At 43.8% G+C, this 18,313-nt stretch overlaps 1 long non-coding RNA gene across 2 annotated transcripts; it reads right to left on the bottom strand.

Annotated features, from left to right (window-relative positions):
• Positions 1 to 3,650: 3,650 nt before the first annotated feature.
• Positions 3,651 to 17,231, bottom strand: LOC115100187. Of its 2 annotated transcripts, XR_003858989.1 has the most exons (3): positions 17,146 to 17,231; positions 10,585 to 11,186; positions 3,651 to 5,373 (listed from the first exon to the last, which is right to left on the bottom strand). It is a non-coding gene; the product is annotated as an uncharacterized LOC115100187 (long non-coding RNA). The 2 variants fall into 2 exon arrangements; XR_003858990.1 differs by lacking the exon at positions 10,585 to 11,186 and having other exon boundaries at positions 17,146 to 17,207.
• Positions 17,232 to 18,313: the final 1,082 nt, after the last annotated feature.

Genomic DNA, 18,313 nt, shown 5'->3' with positions numbered 1-18,313 from the left:
AGGCTGAAAGGTATCACCAAATATTTGTCATCAGTCTGTGTGACACAGGGGATCCTGAGCACTGGCCCTTTGAAGCTGGTGAAGTGCTACAGGCCCTTACTCAGAGCAGCAAGATGCAGCAGAGGAGCAGGATGCTGGAAACCATGCCTGGAGGCTCCAGCAGGTGGCAGAACACAGTGCTGGGACAGGAACCATGAATTATAGGACACCGACCGTGGTGCAGCACTCCATGACCAGCGGCATGTTACACAAAGTGATGCACATAGGGAAGCACAGCCCAAATTATAGCTACACAATTCAAGGTTCCACATTGGGCGTCACTATCCAGAAAAGGGATCTAGGCTTCATTCTGGATAGTGTGTTGGGATCTGCTCAGTGTGCAGTGGTGGCCGGGAGAGCAGATAGAGTGCTAGGAGTTGTTGGGAGGGGAGTAGAGAGTGGAGCAGAGGGTGTTGTGATGCCTCTGTGTTGTTCCATGGTGAAGCCTCGCCTTGCATAATTGTGTGCAGTTCTGGTCATTGCATCTTAAGAAGGATACAGAGAAGGGCGACCAAAATGATTAAAGTGGATGGAATGATTCCTCTATAAGGAAAGGCTAAAGAGGTTACAGCTCTTCAGCTTCAAGAAGAGACAGCTGAGGGGGAGATATAATAGAGGTCTATAAAATAGTGAGTGGAGTGGAATGGGTAGACGTAAATCAGTTGTACAAAGACTAGGGGACACAGTGAAATTACTAGGTAATACATTTAAGTCATATAGAAGAAAATATTATTTACTCAATACGTAATTAAACTTTGGAATTCATTGCCAGAGGATGTGGTGAATACTGTTAGTGTAGCTGAGTTTAAAAAAGGTTTTTACATGTTCCTGGAAGAAAAGTCAATAAACCATTGTTAAGGTGGAATTGGGGAAATCCAGTGCTTATCCCTGGGATAGGCACTATCAACCTTTCGAGATCCTGCCAGGTATTTGTAACCTGGATTGGCCACTTAGAAACAGGATACTGGGCTTGATGGACCTTTGGTCTGACTCAGCATGGCAAATTTTATGTTCTTATCTAACTTAAACCTTTGGGTTTCTCTCTTCAGGGCATCCCCTGTGTATGATTTAATTTTGCTTGAAAACTGGTTTGGTTTTATACCTGCTTTCTCTGTTTTGTTGTGGATTTTGCTCTGTGAGATAGCACAACCCAATATTTTGGTTTTAGATTCACACTTCATAGGCTTACAGTTACAAAATAAACATTTCTAGAAATGCAAAACATATTAGCAACCCAACTATTTTACAACACCTGCATATTCGAGTTCTTCTAAACATTTCTATAAATTCCTGACTTCTAAATAATTTAGGGCACACTCTTGCCCTAGAATACACTTGCCCGATTCCCTTCCAGAATTGTATTTCTATCAGATGTGTATACCATTAAATAAACAATTCCTTCCTTTACTTGTGAATCTTGTAGGCAACTCAGCCTTTCCTAGACAGATATATTCCTCCCCTTATCTGACATTAGGGTGAATGAGCTCCATGTAACTTACAAAATACCACGCTGTCTGAAACTGTGCTTTCTGTTCCAAGATTCCTATCAATTCAAAGGTTAGGACTTTTACTATTCCGATAGTTTGTATGTCAGGGGGTGGGCGGGCTGCATTCGCTGCTTCCTGTTTTAGGGTATCAAGCTGCATCTGTTCTGAAAGACTTGGTTACTTGCTGGTATCACTGTGCAGCATCAAACATGTTCCTCTTCAGTTTTATTACACTATCAACTTGGTCTCCATAACATAAATAGAACTGCCCAGCATGGTTATCTCTAAAAACCCACGCACCTCCTCCACACGAGCATATGTGAGGTTTTACCCTTGATTAGATACATCTCATCCCATGTATTTAAGCTGTTGCGCATTATTAATAGGAGAAACTCTTGAGTCAGACTTGTGTGTCATATTGTTTTTGTTTACTGAACCACATAAACCTGTATGGGACAATTGCTGGAAATTCCCACCAGTAGTTTGAGTAACACTGATTAGGGATCCAGGAGGGAATGTCAAGGTCACATTGCAACTCATCTTGCTTTGGAAGTACTTGCTCCTCCTTTGGGTTAATTTTGTTAGGACTTTCTCTCTCTCTCTCACTGCCTTCATGAATAATCTAGTGTGGCCCCTGGACCTGGTCAGGCTCTGGGCACAGGGGCTCCCAGGCCGCATGACCTCCCAGGGCTCCCGCACAGGGAGAGAAAGGATTTTCCAGGCCCTCACTGGGGCTCTTCTGTTCATCAGCCCCCAGCAAAAGCAGAAAAATCACTACACAGACGTCAAAAACTATTCTTCATAATAAAGGCTCTTTACTGGCACTGATGGCAGGGAAAATAAAGTCCAGAATTGCAGATAATGTATCCCGTTTGTAATTCTTCTTTCAGAGAACCATCCTGACTCTTTTGTCTGTCTGCCTCTTTTTTTCTGATTTAGCTTTCAGTGACCCAGCCTATCCCTCTCTCTCTCTCTCTCTCATTCTTTCCTCTTTTTCTGTTCGTCTTTCCTCCAGTAATGTTGTACCTCTTGGGATATCGTCACCAGATCACACTGAAATTTTACAAATCTGGATTCTTATTGGTTGCAATTGGAGCCTTGTAATTGATTATCACACCTATATTCAATGTTGTTGCTAGGTAAGGAAGAGCTGGAAAGGACAAAGCTTAATCTGATTGAAGAGCATTTACAATTTGTCCTGCTTCTTTAGTCGACTCAGCTCACAGGAGGCCGGTACTGTTGGGTTCTATTTACTTTAAGCTACTTTTTCCCCCCATATAAACTGACAAGCAGTGCATCTCCTACAAACCTGCACTCTGACTCTTTGGGGTAGATTTTCAAATAGCGCGAATAGGCCTACTTTTGCTGGCGCATCAGGCGCAAACAAAAGTACGCTGGATTTTAGCAGATACGCGCGGAGCCACGCGTATCTGCTAAAAACCTGGATCGGCGCGCGCAAGGCTATTGATTTTGTATAGCCGGCGCGCGCCGAGCCGCGCAGCCTACCCCCGTTCCCTCCGAGGCCGCTCCGAAATCGGAGTGGCCTCGGAGGGAACTTCCTTTTGCCCTCCCCTCACCTTCCCCTCCCTTCCCCTACCTAACCCACCCACCCAGCACTGTCTAAGCCCCCCCCTTACCTTTGTCGGGGGATTTACGCCTCCCGGAGGGAGGCGTAAATCCCAGCGCGCCAGCGGGCCTCTTGCGCGCCGGGACGCAACCTGGGGGCGGGTACGGAGGGCGCGGCCACGCCCCCGGACCGCCCCGGGCCGTAGCCACGCCCCATACCCGCCCCCAAAACGCTGCCGACACGCCCCCTAAACGCCGCGACGACCGGGCCCGCCCCCGACACGCCCCCCCTCGGAGAACCCCTGCACTTACGCGAGTCCCAGGGCTCTGCGCGCGCCGGTGAGCCTATGTAAAATAGGCTCACCGGCGCGCAGGGCCCTGCTCGCCTAAATCCGCCTGGATTTGGGCGGATTTAGGCGAGCAGGGCTCTGAAAATCCGCCCCTCTAGGTACATCTGATGGTCAACTATCTATTGGATATCTGGTTTCAGAAATTCACAAAATGAAACAAAACAATTGGCCAAATTGTGGTATTGTTGTACTAAAGTAAACTAACATCAGCCTTATTTGGTGTTTATTGTGCATTCTAAAGGCCAGTGTTAATGACATGCAAATGAGGCAGACAGTAAAGTAAGTGTGAGGTTTACATATGGACATTATCATAAAAACGTAACTGCACCTCCTGAGGCATAGTTAACTTTTTGCATTAATGTCTCTGTGAAGCAATTAGCACACATATACTTGTTCACTGAGCTAATAGGTAATGAGCTATTTTGCAAAGTTTTGTATCTCATTGCCTCATTAGCATAGTTCTGAATTATTTATTTATTATTTGATTCTCTACCTTTTCTTGATCCTCAGAGTGGATTACTGTCATTCATAATGTTAAAATAATTATATCATCATGCATACATTATACATTAAAACAATCAAATCATTTCTCTCCCCTTGACCCTATCTCCAAGCCTAATAAGCATTTTTCACTGCTTAACTCTCATAAGCTAATTCATGCATGGCAAAAGCATTATTAACGCACGTAAATTAGATTGGACATATTAGGGCTTATGAAAGCATTGGTGCATTGTAGCACATAAACTATTCAGGCAAAATACTCCTATGTGGGCAAAGGATCAGCAGAGCATATTGGTGGGAGCAGATGGGGCCCGATTCAGCACTAGCACTGTCTCCTCATATCCTCCCCTCAAAACTATGCTCCAGTGTGACCTTATTCTTCACTCTCTCTATATATATTTCTTCCTGGAGCTGTTTAAATGTTTGTACAATACATCTGGCAAAAGGATACCCATGCTCATTACAGAGGTGATACAATTGGACGTTTGGGATAAATACGTTGCCTCAGAGTGATCTGTGCGGGCATTAAAGTGGCACAGTCTCAGAGGGTATATCCACCTCTCCTCTGTCAGCAAGGGTACACTGGCAAGTGCTGTGGGGAGAGAGAGAGAGGACGAAACAAGGATGTTAAAATATCAAACATTTGAAAAGGTTATGGGTTGAGAGATGATAAGGTGCTGAGGTCTGTACCACAAAAAAGAGAGAAAAATTAGAGATGATTATCACTCACCAGGTATTCAGGTTACTCAGTTAAAGTTGTGTAACCCACACCCTTCCCGGATCAAGTCCACATCTAGGAGTCCAAGACCATATGAATAAGTCCTGGGCCTAGAACCTCATTACTTCTCCTTTCTATCCCAAAGCCTCGAGCTGATTCTAGGAGTATAGGGGGGGGGAATACTCTCCAAGATCCTAGGCGTTTATTCACAGTCCATTTGGTAAATGGAGGAGTCTGAAAATAGGTTCCAACACAACTTTTAAATATTTGAAGGTATTTGAAATGTCCAGTAATGTAATATGAATTAATTTTGTAAATCCGTTGCTTACATAAATTTTGTTCTGACATATCTGTGATTCTGTAGTTTGTGTTTTCTTTTTCTTTTAAGTAGGGTCTCAGCCAGATTTGTCCCTTCTGATTTAGGGCAGTTTTGAAGCTACCTCTCAAAGAGTGGTGATTCTGGTGAGCAGCTGATCCAATTTACTTTTACAGTTGTCCATACCTTAAATCAGAAGTTTTGAAACAACAGTGTCACTCTCCTTTGCTGTTAGTCCATATGATGTTGATGGGGGTACCTCTCTCCTCCTTAAATATCTGGATGATATATGTAGTGGATGATCCCCAGTTGGGTGCTCTCTTCTCCTTACTTCCTACTCCTACTCCTCCCAGGAGAGATTCAACTGGAAACTCCAATTTAGGACTAGGCCTCCAACTGAAAAAAATAGAAGAAAGGATAGATGGAAACTTCCTTCATTGAAACCAAATAACTGAATATAGTCTCCTCTTAAAATAAGAAAATCCAACTCAGAAATTCTCACATCTAAACCCTAAAAGACACGGCTATGAGAGAGTCTACTTTTAAAAAGGAAACTAATAATACAGAAAAGGAATAAAAAACACATAAAGCTCTTTCTTCTTCTAAAGCTAAACTAAATATCCACACTCTCATTAAGTATGTCCCACATTTATAGAACCAAGAAGCACCCAACGCAGTAGCCCTAAGGGGGAGCTGGGAATCACTCGGGATGCTTTTCCTCCATTTATACCGATGGTACAGACTTCTTAGTAAAGATCCAAAAGGGCTCTACAGTTCTATAATTATCACAGTTGTGGCTACTAAAGCTTTGAACTATTTTGAATAGATATCTATTGTAAAAATTGTAGGGAATATGAAGTTATGAATCATCCTTGATAATATAGTTCATCTCAAATTTTTCTAATGTCTAGTTGGCCATGATCAGTCATAGATATACAGGGCCATCTAAAACAGAGAAACATAATGGCAGAAAAAGACCGTATGACCTATTTAATCTGCCCATCCACACCATCTGCTCATTTCCTCAAATCCTATCACTCACTCACTCAGAGGTACTCTATGGAATATACTATGCAGATGTAAAGTACTGATGGATTACTATTAATCTTTCAAACTCTATATCAAGTATAGGCCATAACACATACAGTCATGCTAAAAGCTTTATAGTAAAATACTCAATTTCTTTCATGAAATTAATCTAACATATATAATCATCCTGAAAGCACTGTGTATATATTGAAAATATTATACCAGTATTAGGTCAACGTTCTTTTCACCACCTCAACATATTATGCATGAAGATTTGTGTGAATATGGGAATTCTCCTGATTTCGTTTTTGAATATTTTACTTATTATCATCATTATCTTCATTTTATTTCACACTTTTCCAGCTCAAGAGCTCAAAGTGTGATACTGCAAGAATGTGAGAAATGCCATGCTGAATCGGACCAAGATCCACTGAGCCTAGCATTCTCTCTCTAACATTGGCCAGTCCAGATCATAAATCCCCTTCAGATCCCCAATAGTTGATCTATTTGTTGTATCACACTCCCAGGGATAACTCCCAGGGATAAGCGTTGGCTTTCCCATGTTTACCTGGCTAATAACAGTTTATGGACTTTTCCTTCAACCACAGTAGTCATCGCAAGGATACATCATAAGTACAGGAAAGTAAATAAGACAGAGATATACTTTAGGGTAAGGCATTATGAGGTGGAACAATTGCTTATGCATGACAAGCAGGCTCTTAAAAGGAACACATTTCTGCAGTATTGTAAGGATCAGTGATCACAATATGAGAAATAGGCCAAAGTAGGTTTGTGGACTAAAAGCCGCCTCAAAAATAGTTTCTGAAAAATAGTAGATATGGAGCTAGTCTTATGTTGGCTTGCAATGCGTTCCAAGGAATTGGCACTGATTTAGAGAAGGTTCTATGTCTGGTGGTTATGAAGCAAGGTTCCTTAGGTGTAGACACTCATAGGCAGGTTTATGACCAGGAGTTTGGAGAGCTAAAAAGGCACACGTGGGATCAGTCAGCTGCTGAGGTGGAGCAGTGTGCTGCCATTTGGGACCTTGAAGGCCAGAATCAAGATTTTAAATTGAGTCCTGAAAGTATCGGGAGCCAGTGCAAAGACTGTGGAATAGGAGTAATCCTCTCAAATTTATTTGCATTCAGCATCAGTTGAGCTGCAGGATTCTCTGCAATTTGCAGGTGCTGATTGAGGGGGTTTTTTTTGGAAACCCAATATAGAATGAGTTGCAGTAATCCAGGAGGGTGATCACACAGGCTTGGATGGCAATAGCAAATGTAAAGTAATTGAAAAAGCGACAAAGGTAACAAAGCTGGCATAGCTGAAAGAATGTTGATTTGGATACTGCCAGGATTTGAGTTTCACTGGTGAGCTTGGAATCCAGCACAAATACCAGGCCATGAACTTGGCAGCTGCTATTACTACTACTGCTACATACAATTTCTATAGCATTACTTTATGTAATGGTTTCACCTGACGTTCAGTCTCCTTGTGCCAAGATTCATCTTGCTGCACAATCTTCCTGCCACCAGGGGTCCTCACGCAAGAATCAGCCCTACTTAACCCAGCCTGCTCAAAGCCTCAGTGCCTTTTCATTAAGACACATCGGCTCTCTGATCTGGCCACTATTACCTTGATACCTTGCTCCTTATCTTGCAGTCTATCTAGATCTTTCCCTGCCTTATGGTCTCCAGGCCTTCTCTTACTTTGTTCTTTGCCTTGTGGCCTACTTAGGCCTCTCCTTGCCTCACCTAGTGGCATTCAGGCCTTATGCATAGCAGCATCTAGGCTCTCTACCTTTTGGCCTTCTATGTTCTTTGTTCTATCTTGTCCTTGTCTAGTCCTGTTCTTGTCTTGGTCCTGTGATGCCCTAGTCTGGTCCCTGTTCTGACCTGCCCAGTTCACTCCTTGTTAGCCTTCCAAGTCTTGCCCTTATCCCAGTCCAGCCCTGCCTGAATCCAGCCTTGCCTGTACTTGTGTCTGTTTCAGTCTGTATCCAGGACCAGTTCCAGCCCAGCCTGCCCACACCACTTCCGGTTCAGCCTGTGTCTCACCTCCTTCCAGCCTGCACTGCAGCTCCTAGTCTGTTCCTGCCTATCATGATGTTCAGCCAGAGATAAGCCCTGCTGGCCCCCAGAATCCAAGGGCTCAACCTATAGAGGAGGGGGTTGGTCAGGCAGAAGAGCAAGCCAAGCCCATCCCTATGGTCCTGCACTGCTTCTAAGGGGGTATTCTCAGACTCCAGCTTGCCACCCCATGATGATGATGCTATAATACAGTCTGGGAGCCGCTTTGGAAAAAGATGCTGAACTAGACTAGTGCTGGGCCTGCTAGTTCTGGGTCTTTAAGCAGGTAATTAGGATGTTGTACTTGACAGTGTCAAACGAAGCAGAAACATCAAGATGTTCCAGCAAGGTTCTCTATCCACAGCAGTAGTTGGTAATCAAAGTGTCAGCAGATAGGTCAAGGAGGATAAGAACAGAGTAGAGGCTTTTTTGCTTTAGCCATAAACAAGTCTCTGGATACTTTTGCAAGGGCTGTATCTGTGGAATGTAGAGAATGAAAATCAGACTGGAATGGATCAAGAAGGGCTTGAGGTGAAAAAAGTCTAGACAGTGGAGGTGAACAGCACATTCAGGTAGTTTACATGCAAAAGGAGGAGGGAGATGGTTAATAGCATAGCAGGAAGGATTTATTGAGGGCTTTTTGAAGAGTGGTGAGATCTCAGCATGTTTGAAGGCAGCAGGAACAGTTTCGGTAGAAAGTGATAGATTGTGGATGTGACAAATGGAAGGGATGTGTGCAGGGATAATAGATCGAGGAGCAGAATGGGATTGAGGTCAGAGGAACAAATATTAAGTTTAGAAGAGGATAGAAGATAGCCAGTTTCCTCTATTGTGATTTCAAAAAAGGAAAAGAGGCCGCAGAGGCCAGATAAAGGGTAGAGAAATGAATTGGGGAAGAGGGAGGTTGAAGTGACTTGGTTTAGAACTTGAGACTAATTTTGTAAACATCACAGAAGTAGTCAGCTATAGTCTGGGCAAAGAGGTATGAGGCTGAGGGGCTGAGAGGCAAAGGCAGTTTGGAGAGGGAATCGAGTGTGGGAAAGAGTTAGTCAAATGGACATAGTAGTCTTGCATGGCAAGTGCAATAGTAGACTATAAGGAGGTTGTCAAGAATTTAAAATGAAGTTGGCATCGGCATGGGATTTTAGCCAAAGAAATTTCTGCAGAGTGGGCACAGGAAAGTAGGAAGCAAATTCTTGGGAGAGGCAAGGCTTGGGTTTGATGCATCATACAGGATGGTTAAGGGGAAGGGAAAGAATGTCTAAGGAAAGTATAGTGTTGTGAGAAAAAACTGTCTCATCAACTGACTCAGACAATGTGGTTGAAAAGAAAAGAAATGAGACAGTAGTGGAGAGGATATGATGGTCGACAGCCTGGAGATTTCTAAAGGTGTTGGTGGTGACTGAAAGAGATTGTGGATGTGGGTAGTTTAGTGTGAAAATATCAGGTGGTCGTCTATATATTTACATTTATATTTATTGGAATTTACAAAAATTGCTTAACACTAAACAAAAAGGTCTAAGCAATGAACAAGAATACATTCATTAAACAACACAAATAACATCAATACAATAAGAGGTCAAGTACATAGTGTGAGAAAGCAGTTGGAGGAAAGGACTAGATCAAAGCAGTGGCCATGCTTGTATGTAAGGTTGATTAAACAAAGTTGAAGATCATATGAGGAAGTTAAGGATTTCTGAGGCACAAGATTCAGAGAAGTTACCAGCATGGAGGTTAAAACCCCCAAGAATAAGAGACAGAGAAGATGGTTCAAGGAAGAAGGAAAACCAGGAATCAAAATCAATGAGAAAGGAAGAGCACAATCTATCAAGGAGTCAGTGGGAAAATCGGGTGGGAATAGTGGGGAGAATAGGTAAATGGAGTAGGCCTCAAAAGAAAAAACAGTGCGATTGAGGTGGAAGGGGGATGAAACCTACAGGAGTGAGAGGTGTATGGTAGAAAAGAAACTTCCATGATAAAACAAAAATTGATGCAGAGTCCTCAGGTAAAAGCCAAATCTCAGTCAAGACAAGAAGAATATGAGGGAATAGAACGGTTATAAATATAGGCAAGCTTGTTGGAAATAGAGTGGGCATTCCACAGGGAGCATGAGAAAGGAAGAAAAAAGAGGGAGGGAGGAGGGAATAAGGATAAGACTGGAGGAGTTTGATATGCAAAGATGGAGTGAAAGTTGCCTTGGAGGGCCAGGATTGGCATTGATATCCCCAGCTGAGAGAAGAAGGAGCAGGGGAATACAGAGGACAGCAACGGGGATGGAATGCTGTCAGAGAGACTGGAAATGGCTGGGTGAGAGGAAGAAAACATTGAAGCTCAAGAGCAGTGGATAGGATAGAAGACAATGGCAGGTGAGGCAAAGAATGGAGAGAATAGAGACAGTAAACTTGATGGAATTAGAAGTTTGCAACAGAGAATAAGATTGGGGAGGATTAGCATCAGGAAGAATAGATGAAGTGGGGCCATAGGAAAAGAGAAGTAAAAATCTACTAACCTGAGGTAATGTTATGATGTGCACCTCCTGGCCAGTTGATGGAAGCCCAAGGAGGTTGGCGTGTCCTTTGAGGCAGCTGGGAGTAATAAGCAGACATGATGCACCCTCCCCAGTACTTGGCCAGCTGTTCAAGGAGCACAGGCTGGGAAGCAGCTCAGGCCTAAGTTGGGTTGTGATGACTTAAGAAATTGACCACCGAGACTGTTCAGCAGCTTGAGGAGCATGGGGTGGGAGCAGCCGAGACCTGAGGTGGGTTATGGTGACTTCCAGAATCCACCACCAAGGCTGCAGGGAAAGGTTTAGTTTTGGTATTTTTTAAATTCACTTTCTTGTAAGAAAATCAAAGTGATGTGCAACCGTCCGAATATCGGGCCAGCAGCTCAAAGAATGTGCGAGGGGAGCAGTTCAGGCCCAAGGTGACTTCCGGAGTTTTCCACTGAAGCAATTGAGAGAAGTATACAGACAGCCTACAACCTCTTCAGCTGAAAGAAAGAGCGTCCAAAAATCATCTCAGAGTTTCAGGGTCTTTTATTCTTATCCGCAGAACTTCTGTCTTTTGTGGATTTACATACAGTATCAGAATATAATCTGCTTTGAAGTGCCTGGAAGGTGGAATATAAATTGAGAAGACAATATTCAGTGCCACTTTGGCGGATAAGTTAAGACTTATCCAGCTAAGTGGCGGGAGCTGAATATTCGGCCCACTGAATGGCCACCACTTAGCTGAATAACCAGTTTTCCCGCTAAATAGTTAGCTGTCTAAGTGGTGGGTGAGGTGAAGGCATTCCAGGGAGCAGTCCACTTAGGGGGAGATTTATCAAGCCACATTAGGGCTATAACACGTATATTTTATTTTACTTTACCTCTATTAGATTGCAACAACAGAGGACCAGACAAGTGTTAATTTATCTTATAGCCGATATACTTAAAGTGGACATGACTTATCACAACCACTAAGTAATATTTAATATGAAACTATGTTATAGTATTTGATGGCACCTGTTTAGTTAATATAAATCAACACATCTAAGTTTGAAATTATGTGCCTTATTGTGAACCGTTGTGATGGCAACTAGCTTAACGACGGCATAGAAAAGATTTTAAATAAATAAATAAATAAATGGTGGATATCGCACAATATTCACGATATCGGGCATATTTTTGCCAAGATTCCTGCCCCTATTACAATGAGCTGCTTTCAATTCCATTTGCATGCATGAATTTTGCAAATTCATGTAAAGCAGTTCATGCATACCTAATTCAATGTAAATTAAATAACAACATGGCTGACATAGAATTTTGTGTCCCACAAAATCAACCCAATCGTACCACTGGTAAATATATTCCAACTTCACAGGTTAATGCCAAGTACTATATGTAGGCCCCTCACTCATAGGGTCTGCAAAGTACAGCAGACTCCTAATTAGGTACAAGGCCACCTTACTTTAATTATAACGTTTTTAAAGTTTTTTTCTTTTTTGTATATTAAAACTGCCCCATATCGATTCTCTTAATTGTCACACACTGTACTCCAAAGATACGAGAGAAACGATCATTACTTATCTTGCCAGTTTTGGTTTGTCACCCGACACGCGCGTGTTTCGAACCAGCGGTTCTGCTTCAGGGGAATTTCCTTCCGTATCTGTCTCAGAGACGTACTTCTGAGCTTCGATCTTGCGAATTTGAGGCTTCCATGTGTCTTCTCTTGGCTCGATTACCACATTTAATCTTCCGCGACTCCCTTTCGCCGCGTTCATCTTTGAAATGGCACACCGGCTCGAGTGCTCCTATTATAGCCCAGACCGGAACCTATGTCATCACAGGCAGTTTCCTTTCACGTCCGGTCTGTTCGTTTGAGATACACAGATTCCGCGAGAGTCACAACTGTTCTCATTCTGTATACGCATCGCGGTCCAACAGGTTGTCCTTATAAATGAAAATCACCATATTCTCTCTCTTTTTCTTGTTTGTATTTTCTACTATTGTTGTCCCGACCGTACGTCGTTCTCCATCACGTCCGCTTCAACGTCACTGGCAACTTAATCACATGGTCTGTCGGAATTACATTGATGAATCCTTGGTCCTCTTGATCATCATCTCATGTTATTATTTTGTTAGCGTCTCATCGCAGAGTTCGCTTTATTCAAGAAGTTCCTAAAGCTACTATCTGTACCTAGAGAAACTCATACCAACTTACATACCGGAATCCAGTGGTCAATGTCTCCTTCAATACTGTGTTTGGCAATAATCAACAGAGTCCACGGGGGTTTCTAAATCAAGGAATACCAGTTTATTTTCTCATTTAGACCACCCGGATCCATTGTGTTCAGCCAATAAATCCAGAACTGCTCCCGCATATTCAGACGCGTTTGAATGTCACCGCCACGTGGACCAATCTGTACTTGTTCCAAAATGAGCCATTTCAGATCTGTAAATTTATGTTGTCGAGTAATACAGTGCTGTACTAAAGGTGCTGTAACCTTCTCAGTCCTAATACAGCTTCTGTGCTCTATGAGCCGGGTTCTAATCTTCCGTTTTGTCCGCCCAATGTACAGAAGATTACATGGACAAAGAATGACATAAATGACTCTTTCTGATTCACAGTTAGTGAGTCCGTTCAATCTTAGAACTTTTCCTGAGTTTGGTGCTTGCCACTGGTCCCCAGTGACTGCCAGGGCACACATATCGCAGTGTCCGCACTCATAGTGGCCACCTGTCAGTTTGGACACACTTGCGGATGTAAATGTGGACTTAACAACCATGTCTCTAATATTTTGGCCCCTGAAGAATGCAAACCTGGGACCTGTTTGAAATATAGGGTGTAAAGTCAATATATGCCAATGAGATTTAATAATATTCATCACTGTACTGACTTGTTTACAATTTGCAACGTGCATGTGATCTTTTGTGAAAATGGCCGTTGTTGGTACTGTAGCAAAAGTGTCCTGTTGGCACGCGCGTGTCGGGTGACAAACCAAAACTGGCAAGATAAGTAATGATCGTTTCTCTCGTATCTTTGGAGTACAGTGTGTGACAATTAAGAGAATCGATATGGGGCAGTTTTAATATACAAAAAAGAAAAAAACTTTAAAAACGTTATAATTAAAGTAAGGTGGCCTTGTACCTAATTAGGAGTCTGCTGTACTTTGCAGACCCTGTGAGTGAGGGGCCTACATATAGTACTTGGCATTAACCTGTGAAGTTGGAATATATTTACCAGTGGTACGATTGGGTTGATTTTGTGGGACACATTGAAGGTACACTGGAGTACAGTTGTATACGGGTAGAAAGTTGTGATTGACATAGAATTTTGTCAGCCACTTTATTTTATTTTATTTATTTTATTTACAGCTTTTGGAAATGTGTTACTCTATCACATGAGCATTGAGACCATGCTCCCATGGTAGATTTAAAGGGCCCAACAGCTGAAAATTACATTGCCCTGAAAAGGTTAAAAAAAAATCACCGGGGGAGGTCTAACCTGGTTTATGATTGGTCATCATAGCGAATTTTCTTTTGTACAGAACTGTATGGAATTTATGGATACCTCAGTCTAAGGTCTAGGCAATTTCCTAGTGGAAAAGTCCATAAAATTATTAGGTTTAACTTTAGTCAATGTTTTCTCAATCTTTCCCATGCATGAACAGTGCATGATAAAAAAAATTTGATGCATAATAAGGAAGTTCATTTTATTGCAGGAGGAAAATCACAGTTCTTGCTTCTCACTCTGCATGAACTTTGTTTCCTGTACTGCTTTCAGCACTGCTCTGCTGGGAAAAAACGAAGCTGAAAACCCAGTGTGTGACTTCCTCCCTTAACAAGTTAACAGATGAATATGTCTCTCAGTTTTATGGTGTATGTATTGCGCTCACATACCAAGCAGGTTTTACTGCATGCATGTCAGTTTCCTCCAAGTTGCACGTAGCTATTTTGGATCATGCACATGCAATGCTATGATGCTATTTTAGTGTATTATTATTAGTGAAGCAAGGGAGGAGGAATTGCAATCCAGGATATTTTTCTTTTACGCTAACTGGTCACTTGATACTGTAATTTGGGAAAGCTTCCCAAAGTTCATAACCTAGAAAAAAAAAAAAATCAAGCTACACATCAGTTCCAGTTCTCCTTTTTCTGAGAGGGTGGTTTTTTTTTTTTTATTGTTGGTACAGATGTTGAACTCCTTGAATCTGGTAGGGAACACTTGCTGTTGGAATATCACGTTACTGTAAGGAATAAGCTTGAAGGCCTGTCATTACCAGTCACTCACTGCATACGTGGGAAATTCCATGGTTCATGATCCCGCATCATTGCAAAGCAACCATCTCTCTTTCCTATTTCCTAGGTACTGATATTTTATGGGATGTGTCTAATGACAGCAGGAAAACCTAGGGCAAAACTGGGACACAGCAGTAAATCACAGTCAGGCCAATACAGTAAAGCGCAGCCGTGGTTACCCTGTTTCTAACCCACTTTGTACCCACAATTTGGCCACATACATCTAACCCGCGATTCACTATCTGTTTTTACCAATCCTTACCACTTCTTTAAATCGACTAGGGATGTGCAGAGCAAACGTTTATGTTCATAAGTCCATAAGTCGAAAGGGGGGGGTCATTTGCAGTCAATATGGACATATGGAGAATTCCATAAGTTGAGTCTATGTCCATATGTGCAAATAAAATGTAAACCCCTCACCCTCCTTAATCCCCCCCCCCCCCCAAGACTTACCAAAACTCCCTGGTGGTCCAGCGGGGTCAGGACGCCATTTCTGAAGTCCTTTGCAAGGAGCACGTGACGTCGGCGTCACGTCGGAGTGATGCGACGTCACGTGATTCCCCGCGGGGCCGACGTCACGTGCTCCTCGCAAAGGATTTCAGAAATGGCGTCCTGACTCCTCGCTGGATCACCAGGGAGTTGTGGTAAGTCTTTGGGGGGGGGATTAAGGAAGGTGAGGGGTTTAAATTTTTATTTTGGATCAACAATCGCGATTTCCAATGTATTCAACATAGCTATGTTGAATAAGTTGGAAATCCGATCGTTTTCGCCTCATCACTTTTTTAAGTTAAAAAAAAAAAAAGTAGCGTTTTACATTTAAGTTCAAAACGAATGCACACCCCTAAAATCGACACGGATCCCTTTCCGCCCGTGGCATGTATATGATATGTATACGATTGGATTAGCTATTCCCTCCCATACAGTAACGTGCGGCCCAATTATCGCCTTTTTAACCAACTGTTTTGCCGCATCTTTAACCCGCTAATTTACCGCCTACCCTTACCCTGGCGTTAGAGGGATGTGACAGCAATAGGCAGGCTCCGGTCAAATAAGTGGGTGGGCTGGAGCAAGTGAGTAACATGGTGTTGCCTGGTTCTTCTACGCTCGGGCATCAGGGATTGCCAGTCCTCTCTCCCCCCCTCCCGAAGCAAGGCGCAGGGCAAAAATCGACTCAACATGTTATTAAAGCAAATAGAAATTGTAACAGTGCATGGTTCGGAGGATACTAGAGAAGCATTAGAGTTAGGGCATCCCAACAGAGAGATTCCAATAAAAGCAAAAGTACTCCATGTGCACGTAAGTAAAGAATCACCTGAGCTAAAGGATTCCAAATTATCCTTAACAACTGAAAAGCAGGTTGTTAATACAACCAAAAAGCACACTTTGAAATGTCTGTATGCCAATGCCAGAAGTCTAAGAAGTAAGATGGGAGAGTTACTAATACATTTTAAAAGGTACACACATAAATGTGCGTATTGGGCAAACAAGCAAAAATGTGCTGAATTTTGTGTGTGCAATTACATGTGTAGCATTTACAACATCCCTACTGGCAATATGTATTGAAGCCTTTATGAGAGTACGCAAGAAAGAAAGAAAGAAAGAAAGAGAGAGGGAGAGAGAGAGATCTTTTAAAGGGCCAATCTGACACTGTATATATATATATATATATATATATATATATATATATATATTGTCGTGAGTTCCTCCAGCTATCTCCCCGGATGGCGTAATGTCTTCTCTCAGATCTCTGCAAACCCTCCAGGCACCGTAGCACTGCTGAAACCGCTGGTCTCTGCTGCAATCTCAGACACTCGGGCCACTCTTCAAAACAGTTATTGGCAACTCTTTTGAGCCGGGTTCCAATATTGGCTCTGGCTAGTCCCCCTAGCCAGGCCCTTTTCCAAAGCTCCCACAGGTAGGGAAACTAGCAGTTCTTCCCCTCCCCCTCCGAGCAAGGAGTCAAAAAAACAAAACAAAACATAGAACAGTTTATTATAAGCTCAGTCTATTCCCCCTCTCTTAGAGTTGTGCAGAAATTGTACTTCTAATACCTCTTCCCTGAAAACACCAAATGTCTGCGGTCAGGCTTCCATCAGAGCCATGACAGCCCTGCTTGGGGATCCAGCACAACTCGCCCCTTCTCCCCTATAGTTGTGCTTTCAGCAATGCCTCACCTCTACCACCCAAGACAATCAGCATTGTCCTTAGTTAAGGCCTGTGGGGAAACCAGGTGAGACCGACACCGCTTCTTTTCTCCGTTCAGCTTTACAATTCTTCCCCACTTACTCTATCTCCATGCCGGACACAGATGAATCCTCTGTGGGTATCTCCCAGTCCATCTCCTCCTCAGAGCAACTGCTCTCTTCCTTTTCCTCCTCACTCAGGGACACACCCTCTCCTTCCCACAGCATGGACTCAGCTGAATCTAATTCCCCCAGATCACCTTCAGCAGCCACCTCAGCCTCCTTCTGGTCACGAGCCTTCCACTGCCGCTCTGGAACTCTGGGTATTGTAGTCCGTACCGGTTGTCTCAACGCCCCCTGCTGTTTCTCCTCGCAGAGCTGAAGGTCCTCCTCCTCCACTTCTGGCTGCACTTTAGCCCTCACCTCTTCCTCTACGGATGTGCCACGCCTGGGAACCAGCGGATGAGGGCTAGGGGCAATCTTGTTAATTACCTCCTCGCCACCGCCAAATTTGTTATTCATCGGACCAGGCTGGTGGCGTTGGACGGTGGCAGCCCAGATGACTGCTCGGCCTTCTTCCGCAGCGTGGTGCGGGCCAGAGTGGGGGCCGAGTACGCCCACGCTGCGGCCACAGACACGGTGCCATTATTCATCTGGCGTTGGGCGGTGGCTGACGTCCTGTGCTCGGTTCGGGAGGGACCCCAGCCTGAACTCGCCGTCCACATTTAGGCCTTTTGTTTTCGGGCAGTAGCGCACGCCCTTCAATAGGAGCGCGTGTACGGGAGCAGTGAGGCGTTCCCGCCCTTAGGTAGCTGCGAGCCTCGGGGTCCCGCTTGGGCAACCGGGAGCAACCCTACAGCCCCCACGCCAGGGTTACGGTTTCCCCTCCCTCCTTCCCTCTTTCCCATCAGTGCACAGGTGCATGCCTGGCAGTGGTCCCCTCCTCCCCCTCGTCTTTCTCCCTAGCCTCTGCGCAGGGAGTGTACCTCTTTGGTCAGCTGCGTCACATCTTTGTGATTTTGTTCAGACCTTCTTCTGTGTTCCCTGCGGGATGCAGGGCACGGTTATCTGACTGTTTCGGTGGGAGAGTGGGCTGGTGCCCCTCTCCCGGGCATTTTTTCTGTACGGTCTGAAATAGGCCCTCCGGTGGCTAACCAGCGGATGAGGGCTAGGGGCAATCTTGTTAATTACCACCTCGCCACCGCCAAATTTGTTATTCATCGGACCAGGCTGGTGGCGTTGGACGGTGGCAGCCCAGATGACTGCTCGGC

This window comes from Rhinatrema bivittatum, chromosome 10 (assembly GCF_901001135.1).
Source record: "Rhinatrema bivittatum chromosome 10, aRhiBiv1.1, whole genome shotgun sequence".
Taxonomy (NCBI): domain Eukaryota; kingdom Metazoa; phylum Chordata; class Amphibia; order Gymnophiona; family Rhinatrematidae; genus Rhinatrema; species Rhinatrema bivittatum.
This window is presented reverse-complemented; position numbering and strand designations above follow the sequence as displayed.